Source organism: Bos javanicus, chromosome 11 (genome assembly GCF_032452875.1).
Source record: "Bos javanicus breed banteng chromosome 11, ARS-OSU_banteng_1.0, whole genome shotgun sequence".
Classification (NCBI taxonomy): Eukaryota; Metazoa; Chordata; class Mammalia; order Artiodactyla; family Bovidae; genus Bos; species Bos javanicus.
Genome location: NC_083878.1, coordinates 69572205 through 69586522, shown reverse-complemented (window position 1 = coordinate 69586522; position 14318 = coordinate 69572205). Strand labels below are relative to the sequence as shown.

At 42.5% G+C, this 14318-nt stretch overlaps 1 non-coding gene across 1 annotated transcript; it reads right to left on the bottom strand.

The window, feature by feature from the left end:
• Positions 1–454: 454 nt before the first annotated feature.
• Positions 455–573, bottom strand: LOC133257900 (small nucleolar RNA U13). Its single transcript, XR_009739758.1, has one exon. It is a non-coding gene; the product is annotated as a small nucleolar RNA U13 (small nucleolar RNA).
• Positions 574–14318: the final 13745 nt, after the last annotated feature.

Genomic DNA, 14318 nt, shown 5'->3' with positions numbered 1-14318 from the left:
AGTGTATATGAACAAACAAAAGTGTCATAGCACCAGGTTAACTTTAGGTGACTGCACCAGGTACCCTAGCCCGATTCTCTCTGCCCTTCCTTTTAAAAACTTCCTTTGGCGGGGAAAAAAAAAAAAAGCAAAAACAAAGAGCAACGTGGAGGATCCAGTCAGATTGGATTGTGTACAGAAAAGTAAGCACACTGTTGCCTTGAGATGGGAAACCGCTATTGGGAATGATTTTGCTGTGGGAAGGGAAAGGTTAACCAGATACAGGTGAGTATACTATATAATGAGTGGCTTACTGAAGTGTGAATACATCCTAAAGTGAGTATTCCAGGTTTAAAATTTTTAGTAATTATGTAATAATTTAAGTTACAATTGTGAGTGGCTATTTTGATACTGGAGGAAAAAATAGCTATACCGTTAACTTTTCTTTTTTTTTTTTTTTTTTTTTTTTTTTTTACGTCAGACGGGTAATGTGCCGGTGTCGTAACAAGGTTTGCAGGGAGGCACATGTCACGCAGCCGCATGAACACCCAATCATCATGCTCTACCGTTAACTTTTCTAAATTACATATTCATAAAGGTCATATGGGGAGTTTAAATGCAGAGTCTGGGGCCTGGCCTAGGCCTGTATCAGTTCACAGGTAATTTTTGATCAGGCAGGATATAAAAGCTACCAGTTGTAAAATATTCAGAGACATTATGGGGTTCATTTTTAGAACAGTTAAAAATACCTCACAGTTGAAACAGATCTAGTAATTAATTGCATGTCTGTTTTTAACACTGGCTTTCCAGGAGCCATATAAAACCAAAACTCTTCTAATCTTGGAAAGGTGTGAATTGAGAATAGAGCAAGATTAAACTGAAAGACTCCTGTTAGGGTAGCACATTACAATGATATGAAGGTATCTGTTAGAAGCAGAACTAAGAGGAGAAGTTAGCATGGATACTTATTGTAAATTGGATACGAATTGTATGGCTTCTATATTTTAAAATATTGGTATTCCCAAATTGAAACTTCCATATTAAGGGGAAAAATATATACATTTCAAAGCACTATTAAAGATTCTGTAATCCTGGGCATTGCTTTACACATTTGTTTTTTAAAATCATCTGCATTTTGACCTCTTGGGGGCTTGTTAACAGTGAATTATGTCTTCATTCCTTCCCATGAAACTGGATTGGTCTCTGAGCTGGAGCCAAAAAATCAGATATTTTACCAAACCACAAAGATAACCTATCTCCTATTACATGAGAATCACTAATCTCAAAGGGTTATCCAAACAAAATAGTGTATAGTTGTGTTACCACCTGGTAAAAGTAGGTGTTTATCACAGGGGGCCCACAGACTTAGAAGTATGACGAAGAAAAAACAGATTATTACAGTTTCCACCTGCTTTTTGAAAATAGTGGCTTTTTAAAATGGTTAAGTACAATAGTCAGATAAACTGATGTATAAGAAGAGGAAAAGTCTTTGGGAAAGAGTTTCTAGAAAGATCACTGGACTTTAAGGACCGGCCATCACTGCTGTGATTTATCAGCTGTGTGACGTTGGGAAGTAGGTGACTTAACCTCTGAACCTTAGTTTTCTCAAGTATGGATTATGAAAACAAGCCCTATCTTAAGTGATTCTGGTTAGAAAATAGTGAAATATATGGCCTAAAAACCTGTAAAGTATCATGCAAATGTTTGGAATAACTGCTATTTGTTTGTTTTCAATAATCCTGAACACTTCCCAACCTTTACCCTAAATTAATGAATGACTGGAATGCTTTCAAAGCTTTATAACTCCTTCCTGGTCTTGATATGTACTGCTAAACCTTTAAGCAAATTAGGGCATGAAATCTATCTATCAAATGTTACTGTCTTGATCTTTCACCATAAGAAATCTTTTATAATCTGCTACAATAGACACTTTCAAAAATCATCAAAGCTATTTTTCTCCTACCGTGGAACAGAAGGAATAAAAGGTAAAAAGTTCATTAAGTATAACCTCAATGATAAAAATTTTAAAACCTTCATCTACCACTTCCACCCCCAACCCCAGTCAGACAACATTGCTTTTGAAAAGAGTACTACAAGAATATTCACTAAAATTCCACTAGTTACTTTTCAAATCCAACTTTCTTTCTCCAGTGTTTGCCTCAGCCTCTCCCTACTGCTATTAATAAGACTGTGAGAAATCGTTTATATACCAAATCATCTTGTTTCAATCCTACTCTGGCAATATGCCCTAAAGATGAACAAGTTGTCTTTCATCCCCAGATTTCTAGCAAAATGCAAAGACAAATTTTGTCTAATTTTAAAAACTTGTATCCAGAGCAAAGCCCGGCTTTGAAAAAGGTATTGACCAGAGGTTTTTAGGGATTGGTGCAGTTTGAGAAACCCCACTGGTGTGCCCGTGAGTCAGGAAGTTGGCTTCAGCTGTCCCCAGAATTTCATTCCTCTTCCACTAACTGTTGAGGCGCCATGGAGTAAGCTGTCAACTGACACACACCACCTTCTCAGCTAATAGCCATCCCAGAAAATGCCAGGCAAGTGGAGGCAACACTAGGAAAGTGTGAAACACTAGTGAAAATCCATGAGTGTTCTCTGTCCCTAACGAAACCCCCTCCCTTCCCCAGCTTCCAAGCCAACTGTAAGGGGCTCAGAGGCATTTCTGAGAGCTGTCAGTATGCCAAAAGGAGTCACAAGTATTTCCATTCCTTTCCTAAGAAAGTCTTAGGTCCTGTTTCAGAGTAGGCTCCTTAGAAAATGAGTTTCAAAGATGGGGGGTGGGGTGGGGTATATTTAAGGACTTGAGTAATAAGGTGTAAAATAGTCCAGTGGGCCCACTGAATAAAAAACGTTAATATAAAATCAGCTGAAATCCATGCTACCAGAAAAGCACCAGTAGGTGGCAGGAGTACACAGGATATTCAGTACTTAGGTGCCAGCCTTACCTGCCTTGGAGAAGAGTAACAGGAAGCAGTCTTGTTACTGTTGTTAATAATCAGCTGAACTGAAGCAAGAAGAGATTTTACTTTGGTGGAGCTGAATTATTGTGGGGAGGGTCAAATCAAATTATTTGTGAGAAAATACCCTAGAAACTATGAATTACTATACAAAATAATATTGTTTCCTGTTTTTGTGTTGATAAGTGATTTTTTTTTCTGCTGTGTTTCTTTTAGTATCTAAAGTTTTAGCTTACACAACTTCAAACTTTTTCCAACAATTTTCTTTATAAGGGCTTTTATTTTGGTGTTGATAACCTGAGGTCATAGGAACGTCACAGTGCGACTTTGAAGTTCGTTAACTTCTTGAAGCTTCATTTCTTCAACTTTAAAATATGGAAACTAATTTCCAGAGAACATGTGTGAGAACTGTAAGCCATGCAGTATTCTAAAAATAAAATATATTCCTATAAACTGAGTGAGGTTCAATGGGTTATTTAACTAGTGTAGGCTCCAGTTGCTAGAAAGTATTTGCTCATTCATTTTTCCATATTCAGCAGTATTTGCCTGTTACATGTGTCAGGCAGTATGCTAGTTGTTAGTCAGCAACACCTGGCACCCACTTGCCAGAAGCCTTATGAAGGATGTTTGCAAAGCCCAGTAAAAAGCCTCAAAGCCACTCTATCAGTACAGGATGTGTTCTGCTGCAGGAAATGAAGGCATTCAACATAGGGACACACAAGCTCATAAAGCAGAATAAATCAACTGGAAGGCCTTCGTTCTTCCAATTGATTAAGTTCTAAGTTTGAAAAGAGGAAACCTCCCATATTAAATGTGAATCACAGAAATCATCCTTCTATGTGCAATGGATTCTGAAATTGGATTAACCTTACATTCTAAAGCTTCATCTGTCTCCCTTCCAGAAGCAAATGTGAATCATCATTTTCAGGGCACATGGAGAAAAGAAGGAACACCAGCTTACCTCTGACAACCTCTATGCCAAGTAGAGGACTTCCATCACAGTGAAAGGCAGGACCAAGGCTCAGAGCCTTTGCACAAGAAACCATAGGTATACTCTTTACATTGGATTGAGGTAGAAGAAAGGTGAAGGTGAAAAAATTGTAAACTCATAGGAACTCCGATTTAGGCGTTATCTGATTAGTGAGCTCAAACTCAGATGCCTCTGGATCCCAGATAGCTCATTAAAATAAGTGGGCTGGGTATAAGACTACTGAAGGCGGTGGTACTACTGAAGGGAGTGAAGCGTGGGCGCATACCCCACTTACAGACAGATGTTTGGTTTAAGTCACCTTAGAGCAGCTGGCCAAACACAGCTTATCCTTTGTACCTTCAGAGCTTCTGCTTACCTCACCTAGTCCATCCTCTCATTTTAAACATTTGGAAACTAGGACCAGGAGAGGTGGTGTGACTAAGGCACGTGCTCATTGTGAGTAGCAGGTTACGTTTAAGGTGAGGCATGTCAGCACAACAGAGCACCACAGAATGAGCTAGAGGTCGGGTGTATTATTCACAGGAGGAGCCTTGGGAGGCAGACTGCCTAAGAGCCAGAACATGGCCAGAGGGCCTGTGCTAGAATCCCAGTTCTAACACTTAAGAACTGTGTGCCCTGAGCAAGTTTCTTAACCTTTTTGTGCCTGGCTTCTTTGTCTCTAAAAAGGGGATAATAATGGTACTGATTCCATAGGGCTGTGCTGAGGATAAAGTGAGGTAATATGTGGAAAGTGCTTACACCTGTGACTGGTGTATCATCACCTCCACTTGCAGGTAAGGAAACACCTGCTAACAGGTCAAGGTCACACAGCTTGACTAGAGGTCAAATATCTGCATGCACACAAATGGGCATACACACACACACACATGAAACTGGCATGGATCTCCCTCTCAGGCATACTGATTTCAGAACCTGACCTCCTGAGCCTCACATCTGCAATGACCAACGAGAATGAGAGCAAAAGGTGGGGCAAGAGCAGAGGCCAGAGCTCAGTGGCCAGTTGGATTGTTCTATTTTCAGGAGTAATGTAGGCTTCCAGAAAAGCAAGCACAGGGATGATGCAGTTAACATACATCAGTGTTTCTCAGACTTCAGCACATGTTAATATTAGAACTAACTGCAGGGTATGTGAAGACGCAGAGCTCTGACATTGTGCAAAGAGTTTCTGAGTCAGCAGGTCTGGGATGGGGCCCAAGAATTTGCATTTCTAACAAGTTCCCAGTAATGCTGAAGAAGCTGAAGTTGAATGGTTCTATGAAGATCTATAAGACCTTCTAGAACTAACATCCAAAAAAGATGTCCTTTTCATTATAGCGGACTGGAATGCAAAAGTAGGACGTCAAGAGCTACCTGGAGGAACAGGCAAGTTTGGCCTTGGAGTACAAAATGAAGCAGGGCAAAGGCAAACAGAGTTTTGCAAAAAGAATGCACTGGTCATAGCAAACACCCTCTTCCAACAACACAAGAGAAGATTCTACACATGGACATCACCAGATGGTCAATACAGAAATCAGATTGATTATGTTCTTTGCAGCCAAAGATGGAGAAGCTCTATACAATCAGCAAAAACAAGATGCAGAGCTGTACTGTGGCTCAGATCATGAACTTATTGCCAAATTCAGACTTAAATTGAAGAAAGTAGGGAAAACCACTTGGAGAAGGAAATAGCAACCCACTCCAGTACTCTTGCCTGGAAAATCCCATGGATGGAGGAGCCTGATAGGCTGCCATCTATGGGGTTGCGAAGAGTCCAACACGACTGAGTGACTTCACTTTCACTTTTCACTTCCATGCATTGGAGAAGAAAATGGCAACCCACTCCAGTGTTCTTGCCTGGAGAATCCCAGGGATGGGAGAGCCTGGTGGGCTGCCGTCTATGGGGTCGCACAGAGTTGGACACGACTGAAGCAACTTAGCAGCAGCAGCAGCAGGGAAAACCACTAGATCGTTCAGGTATGACCTAAATCAAATCACTTACAATTATACAGTGGAAGTGATAAATAGATTCAAGGGATTAGATCTGATAGAGTGCCTGAAGAACTATGGACAGAGGGTTCGTGACATTGTACAGGAGGCAGGGATCAAGACCATTTTCAAGAAAAAGAAATGCAAAAATAGATAATAAAGTCTTCTTCAATGATCAATGCAAAGAAATAGAGGAAAACAATAGAATGGGAAAGACTAGAGATCTCTTCAAGAAAATTAGAGGAACCAAGGGAACATTTTATGCAAAGATGGGCACAATAAATGACAAAAATGGTATGGACCTGACAGAAGCAGAAGATATTAAGAAGAGGTGGCAAGAAAACACAGAACTATACAGAAAAGATCTTCATGACCCAGATAACCATGATCGTGTGATTACTCACCTAGAGCCAGATACCCTGAAATGTGAAGTCAAGTGGGCCTTAGGAAGACTCACTATGAACAAAGCTAGTGGAGGTGATGTAATTCCAGTTGAGCTATTTCAAATCTTAAAAGATGATGCTGTGAAAGTGCTGCACTCAACATGCCAGCAAATTTGGAAAACTCAGCAGTGGCCACAGGACTGGAAAATGTCAGTGTTAATTCCAATCCCAAAGAAAGGCAATGCCAAAGAATGCTCAAACTACTGCACAACTGCACTCATCTCACATGCTAGCGAAGTAATGCTCAAAATTCTCCAAGCCAGACTTCAACAGTACATGAATCATGAACTTCCAGATGTTCAAGCTGGATTTAGACAAGGCAGAGGAACCAGAGATCAACTGCCAACATCCACTGGATCATAGAAAAAGCAAGAGCGTTACAGAAAAACATCTACTTCAAAAGCCAAAGCATTTGACTGTGTGGATCACAACAAACTGTGGAAAATTCTTAAAGAGATAGGAATACCAGACCACCTGACCTGCCTCCTGAGAAATCTGTAAGCAGGTCAAGAAGCAACAGAACCGGACATGCAGCAATGGACTAGTTCCAAATTGGGAAAGGAGTACATCAAGGCTGTATATTGTCACCCTGCTTATTTAACTTATACACAGAGTACATCATGTGAAATGCCAGGCTGGATGAAGCACAAGCGGAATCAAGATTGCCGGGAGAAATATCAATAATCTGAGATATGCAGATGGCACCACCTTTATGGCAGAAAGTGAAGAAGAACTAAAGAGCCTCTTGATAAAAATGAAAGAGGAGGGTGAAAAAGTTGGCTTAAAGCTCAACATTCAGAAAACGAAGATCATGGCATCTGGTTCCATTACTTCATGGCAAATAGATGGGGAAACGATGGAAACAGTGAAAGATTGTTTTTTGAGGCTCCAAAATCATTGCAGATGGTGAGTGCAGCCATGAAATTAAAAGAAGTTAAAAGGTCCATGCAGTAATTGCAATGCATATGCTCTGGTTGTTGTGTATTATTTGCATACACCCTAGCACATGGTGGGTTTTTGTTGTAGCCAGCCTCCAAGATGGCACCAGGGATCCTCACCTTCTGGAATTGATACCCTCATGTAGTTTACTCCCACACTGAATCACAGCGAGTTCATGTGAATATTGTGCACGTGGCAGTGTTTGACTTCCAGGGCCAAGTCATAAAAGTCATCTGAGCTTCCTCTTCAGCTTCTTGAATCACTCGCTCTGGGATAAGTCAGTCTCCTTGTGAGATCAGGCAAGCAGCTGTGGAGAGGTCCCCATGGAGAGGTGCTGAGGCCCCCTGCCAACAACCAGCACTAACTTGCCAGGCATGTGAATGTACCACCTCAGAAGTGAGTCCCTGAGTTGCTTGCTGACATCTCATGACAGCCTCTTGGGAGACCCAGAGCTGGAAGTGCCCAGCCAAACAAAATTCCTGACTCATAGAAATAGCATTGTTGTTTTAAACCACTCGTTAGTTCTGCAGCAATAGTTACCTAATACAGTGCTTTAAAGAAAAAAAAAGTCAGTGCTCTCCCAAGTGAGAAACACGTTGGTGTTTCTGGCTGCAAATCCATGCAGTCTACCATAGGACCAGCAGGGGGCACCATTAGACCATCTTCTTATCTGGCTATGTGGGCATTTTTTCCGCCCCCCTCAAGCAGTGGGCACACCAAAGTTGGGCCAGAGGAAATGCCAGACCTCCCAGGAAGCATGCCAGCCATCTCAGGCCCCTGCTTGTGGGATGGAGCTGATGGTGGTCTCTGGGGAACAGCCAGTCCCAAGAATCAGTTCAGAGCAGGCCCCCTGCCCCTGTAGCTCGGAACCCCAGAGAAGAGCTCAGAATCCTGCTCCCTAGCTTTAAAGCAAGTCCTGGGCAGGCTTTAATACAGCTCCCCAGTGGCCAGAGAAGCTCCGGCTCTTGGACTTGAACAAAGACCCTGATCAGGGTTGCTCTGACCATGAGGCCTCTTTTGGGGAAATGTTTGTAGTCTTATCCAAGTGATTCATTTGCTCCTGAGAAGAAAGGACCAAAGAGAGCCTGCCCTAAGTGATAGGCCTCTCTCCCTCTACTGTGCTGGTGCACCCCAGCGCCCCACCCTGCCAGTGAGCACCCTTGTGGTGGCCTCATGGTCAGCCAGTGAGAGAGTCCTGCTGCAGGAAGGCAGTTGACACTGTCCTTGTGCCGGAGGCTTTGGGACCCCTCAGCACATACTAGCAACTAAACCACCACATCACACACTTGCAGACCCAGGCCCAGCCTCAGGGAGTAAGGAACTGTCAACTGGGTCTGCCCCAGCCATAGAAGAGCTGGGAGGCCAAGGACCACACAGCCAGCTAACCCGAAAGAGAGTCACCCAGCAAGCTGGAGACAGCTGGGGTCAGAATGCAGGTCCCTAGTTCCTTCTGGGAGGTGCGAGGTGGGTGAGACAGCTAAGCCCACCTCCCTGCTCTCTTCTGTCCTCAAGAAAGAGCAGAGAGCCCTGCCGGCCCTCTTCTCCTCTGAGGCTGAAATCCAGGGTATCAAAGGTCTTCCCACATCTTCTGCTATATCTTCCCAGCCCTGGAGAGGCAGAGCTTTGTGGGGGAGGGTAAAAAGGGCTAGAACATATCCTGGATGCTTCACCTCATTCCTTGTTAGTGCTGGGGTCAAGGTAGGGGCTGGGGATGGGAAGTCATCTATCTGAGGGGGTGAGAGGGTGAAGATTCAAGTACCAGGAGTTGGCTGATCCCTGATACCTACTTCACTTGCCCTTAGAACTGGCTAGGAGGCAGAGCCACCCTCCTGGGGGCTGATGAAAATATAAGGAAGGCATTTTTTCCTCTGATGTAGTGTGCTTAAGCATCTACACATTGAACTACATACATATAAGTAATATTACATGTTGCTTTTTGTTTCTCCTTTTTATTGCAGAGTATTATTTTGAATTCTTTGAAATTATACACATAGATAGGTTTTAATAATTATGAATTTCAGCACTGTAAAGAGGCACATAATCGTTTATGTGTCAACTTGACAGGGCTAAGGGATGTCTAGGATAGCTGGTAGTTAGGTGGTTTCTGGTTGTGTCTGTGAGGGTGTTTCTGGAAGAGATTAGCATTTGAAGAAGATCTACCCTCACCAGTGCAGACAGGCACCATGCAATCCCCTGTGGGTGTGAATAGCACAAAACAGGTGAAGGAAGGGCAATTTCCTCTCTCTCCTTGAGCTGGGACATCCATCTACTCCCGTCCCCAGACACCAGTGCTCCCGGTTCTCAGGCCTCCAGACCTGGACTGAGTTATCCCACCAGCTGCTCTGACTCTCCAGATCAACCTCCATAATCACATGAGCCAGTTCCCATAATAAATCTCCTCTTGTATATCTATATATATCCTATTGATTCTGCTTCTCTGGAGAACCTTGACCAATACAAAGCATTAAAATAGTTATTATAAATGGGTATGATTGTGTAGAGAAGCACTGTTGTAAAGGGATCAATTATTGCCTTAGCTCATCCCTTGACAGTTCGGTTCTATAATAGGCACTCATTTCTTAGGCTCCAAAACGATGCCATCATTTAGCCTTATGAAGTTCTGATTAGAAAAAGTAGAGATAGGGGACTTCCCTGGAGGCCCAGTAGTTAAGACTCCATGCTTCCAATGAAAGGACCACAAATTCCATCCCTGGTCTGGGAATAAGATCCGGCATGGTGCAGCCTAATAAATAAACAAAAATAAAACAACAACAAAAAGTCATATAAGGGTAAGAGCAGAAAATGCAAGTGGATACTTAAATGTTAAAAGAAAGAAAGGTAGAGATAGTACTTTAACCTTTAGCCACATTTTGAGTGTATCCTTGTATCAACCTTGTTGTCAAGACATTGTCATAACTGTTCCTTATTAGGTGTCTACTAGGTTTAGAAGGGCTTCCCTAATGGCTCCGCGGTGAAGAATCAATCCGCCTGCCAAGCGGGAGACGTAGGTTCGATCCCTGGGTCAGGAAGAACCCCTGGAGAAGGAAATGGCAACCCACTTCAGTATTCTTGCCTGGACAATCCCATAGACAGAGGAGCCTGGTGGGCTACAATCCACGGTGTCACAAGAGAGTCAGACATGACTTACCAACTAAACACTAACAACATGTATGGAGGGGCTTCCTTAGTGGCTCAGACGGTTAAAAATCTGCCTGCAATGCAGAAGACCCAGGTTTGATTCCTGGGTCAGGAAGATCCCCTGGAGGAGGGAATGGCAACCCACTCCAGTATTCTTGCCTGGAGAATCCCATGGACAGGAGCCTGGCAGGCTACAGTCCATGGGGTCATAAAGTGTCGGACACGACTAAGTGGCTAACAAACACACAGATTTAGGTGCCTTCATTGTGCAGGTCAGAGAAGTAAAATGACTTGCCCCAGGAAGCTCAGATAGTAAGTAATAGAAGAGATCATCCTGCTTGATCTGAAGGCCATGTTTTTCACAGCATGCCCTGGTGCTTCTAAGAGCAAAGTTGCACTTAACAGGTGCTATAGGCTGCACCCCTACAAAATTCATATGTGAAACCTAATCCCCAATATGATGGTATTAAGAGGTGAGGCCTTTCGGATGAACACAGGTCATGAGAGAGGAGCCCACATGAATGGGATTAGTGTCCTATAATGGAGACCCCGGAGAGCTCCCTTGCCCCTTGCCCCTTCCCACTTGTGAAGACACAGCAAGAAGACAGCCGCCTATGAGCCAGAGGCAGGCTCTCTCTTAGACAACAACTCTGCTGGCTCTTTGATTTTGGACTTTTCAGGTTCCAGAACTCTGAGAAATAAATGTTTATTGTTTAAGCTACAAACTCTATGATATTCTTATTATAGCAGCCCAAATGGACTAAGACACCAAGTTCCAACTTGTCTGGGGAAGCCCACAGTTGACAAGAAGTCTGATTCTGTAGGTATTGTCACAAAGTGTCCCAAATCTGATCTCCAGCCTGTATGTTGCACTGGGGCCCTCACCCTTCCTAGATCTCAGTCCCAGTGGTGAGAGAAACTCCAGTCCCTGGACAGATCTGTGATCAGATGACTGAACACACTCTCTGCCCAGTGAGTCGCTTTCCCTCTCCAGGTATGCCATGGTATTATTGTGCAAGAGCATATGTTTTAATATTTAATAGAGTTAATCGTGTTCATTCCTTTTATTTTTCAGAATTTTCCTGTCACATAGCTGGCACTCAGTAAATTTTTAAAAATGTTTACTTTATATTGGAATATAGTTGATTTACAGTGTGTTAGTTTCAGGTGTACAACAAAGTAATTCAATTATACATATACTTATATCCATTCTCTTTCAGAATCTTGTCCCATATAGGTTATTACAGAGTATTGAGTAGAGTTCCCTGTGCTACACAATAGGTCCTTGTTCATTATCTCTTTTACATGTAGGAGGAGTGTGTTAATGTTAATCCCAACCTCCTAATTTATCCCTCCATCACAACTATCTCCTTTGGTAGCCATGAATTTGTTTTCTAAGTCTGTAAATCTGTTTCTGTTTTGTAAAAAGTTAATTTGTATGATTTTTTACATTCCACATATAAGTGATACCATATGATATTTGTCTTTCTATAACTTACTTCACTTAGTACAATAATCCCTATGTCCATCCATGTTGCTGCAAATGGCATTATTTCATTCTTTTTATGGCTGAATAATACTCCATTGTTTATATGTACCACATCTTTATCCATCCATCAGTCAGTGGACATTTAGGTTGCTCTCATGTCTTGGCCTTTGTACATACTGCTGCAATAAGCATAGGGGTGCATGTATCTCTTTTGAATTATGGTTTTCTCTGGATATATGCCCAGGAGTGGGGTTGTTGGATCGTATGGTAATTCTATTTTTAGTTTTTTAGGGAATCTCCACACTATTCTCCATAGTGGCTGTACCAGTTTACATTCTCACCAATAGTGTAGGAGGGCTCCCTTTTCTCCACACCCTCTCTAGCATTTATTGTTTGTAGACTTCCTGATGTTGGCCATTCTGACTGACATAAGGTAATAATACATCATTATAATTTTTATTTGCATTTCTCTAATAATTAGTGATGTTGAGCATCTTTTCATGTGAATAATTTTATAAATGAAAGCCTCAAAGAGCTTATGGTCATGGTGGCATGATAAACTAAATAGATAAAAAGAAATGGTGCCATAGGAATATATTCATTCAATAGATGATTAAACAGCTGTTACACCTAAGGCACTGTGCCAAGTACAGTGGAAGATCCTAGAATAAATAAACAACGGATAGCCCCCTCAGTTACGTACATAAAGTACTTGGCTTTATCTCCACTTTCAAGGCACACAGAATGAAGTGGAGACCTGGGCCGACCAGCTAGATGAGGTCTATAGAAACTGAAGCTCAGTGCAATTCTAGGTTGTTATTCAAGTAGAAATGCACAGTAGTGTGCAAAATGGATAGTATCCTGAAGCCATGCAAAAGTTGAGGTGGCACCTTCTGGCCCAAGGGAAAAAGTGGGGAGCTGTGAGAATCAGAGTGGTAGGCTTTGAGGAGAAGCTGAACACATGTTTTTAGGAAAATGATCCCAAAAGGAACTCCTGAAGTTATCTACATCAGATCAATGACTGCCTTGACTCCAGGGACACTCACCTTTCCAATCCCTAGTTTCATCAGGGTACTCCTACCAGCAACAGGTTAAGAGCAAAGGCAATCAGCAGAGGCTCCATCAGCCTCTGCTAAAGGTGATCCCTGAAGAAAAATGCTTAGAAAACCATATGGGTCCCTTCTATGTGAACAGTTGAACCGTCTATCATAAATGCATGCCTCCTTACAAAGAAACAAGCTACTCCCAACAGATCGGAACAGCTTCGTGAACTTCTGTGCAGTCAGGAAATTGATTTTCTGTTCTCTCTTGACTCCCTGTGAACAGTGGAACTCAGTTATTGAACTTTACTTCCTGGTCTCCCAGTAACCCTATTTGGTGACATTAGAATTAGGAGTTTAATTCAATGTAGTACAAAGCCCAATCAGATTAACTTTATGGTTTCAAGACCTCTGCTTGGAAACAGAATCCTATGTTCTCTATTCCTCTTCCAAAAAATGCCAAAAAGGTGGCAGGGGTCAAGGGAGGTAGACTAGGGGTAGGTGGAGTTAGGGGATAGAGGGTTGGGTGGGGGTAGGTGGAGTGGGGAGGTGGGGGAACCAGCCTGGGGTGCAGCATGGCTCTCCTGGGCCCCACCACACCCTGAACCTTTGAACCTTTTCAGAGCTAGATAGCTACAAGCCTATTCTGTGGAGCTTGACTGGCACCTGTCTTTCAAAAAATAGAGTGACTACTAGATTTCTTTTCCATGGTATATAAAAATAAAGCGACACACTGAGCCAAAAGATAAATAGCTGACATCTTCAGGCACCCGAGTGGGATGCAGTTTACATGTCACATTTAATACAATCCTTACCCTCGGCACTCTTCATGGGCATATGACCCACATGGTCCCCAGGGCCCCACTCTTAGCAGGGCCCCTGCACTTGGTTTACTGCTCTGCTGTTGTTGCCATCACAAGAGTCTTAATAACTTTTGAGCAAGGGATTTTCCCTTAGCACAGGACCCTGCAAATTCTATAACCAGTTCTATCTTCACCATAACTCAGTTTGGTAGGCATTATTGATCTCAGGGAAACAAATGTTCAGAGTGGGCTCAGTAACTCACCCAACGTCAGGTGGGAAATGGAAGAGCAGGGATTTGAAGTCAGGTCCCTGCTACCAACACCAAATCATTGCTCTGTTGATTCAGTGATGCTGCCCCTTGGACTTGGTTGTCTAATTCAAATTGGCCCATCTCTCTGAATTAAGATATTAATTCTGGACCCTACAGGTTAAAGTGCATTATCAGGTGGGTTTCTCCCTTTAATCATCAAGATAATTACTTTAGAACTCTTATTGGTTCTGCACATATAGTGTTTATTTTCTAACAAACTTTTTTCCAGCACAGTGTGACACATTTTGTCT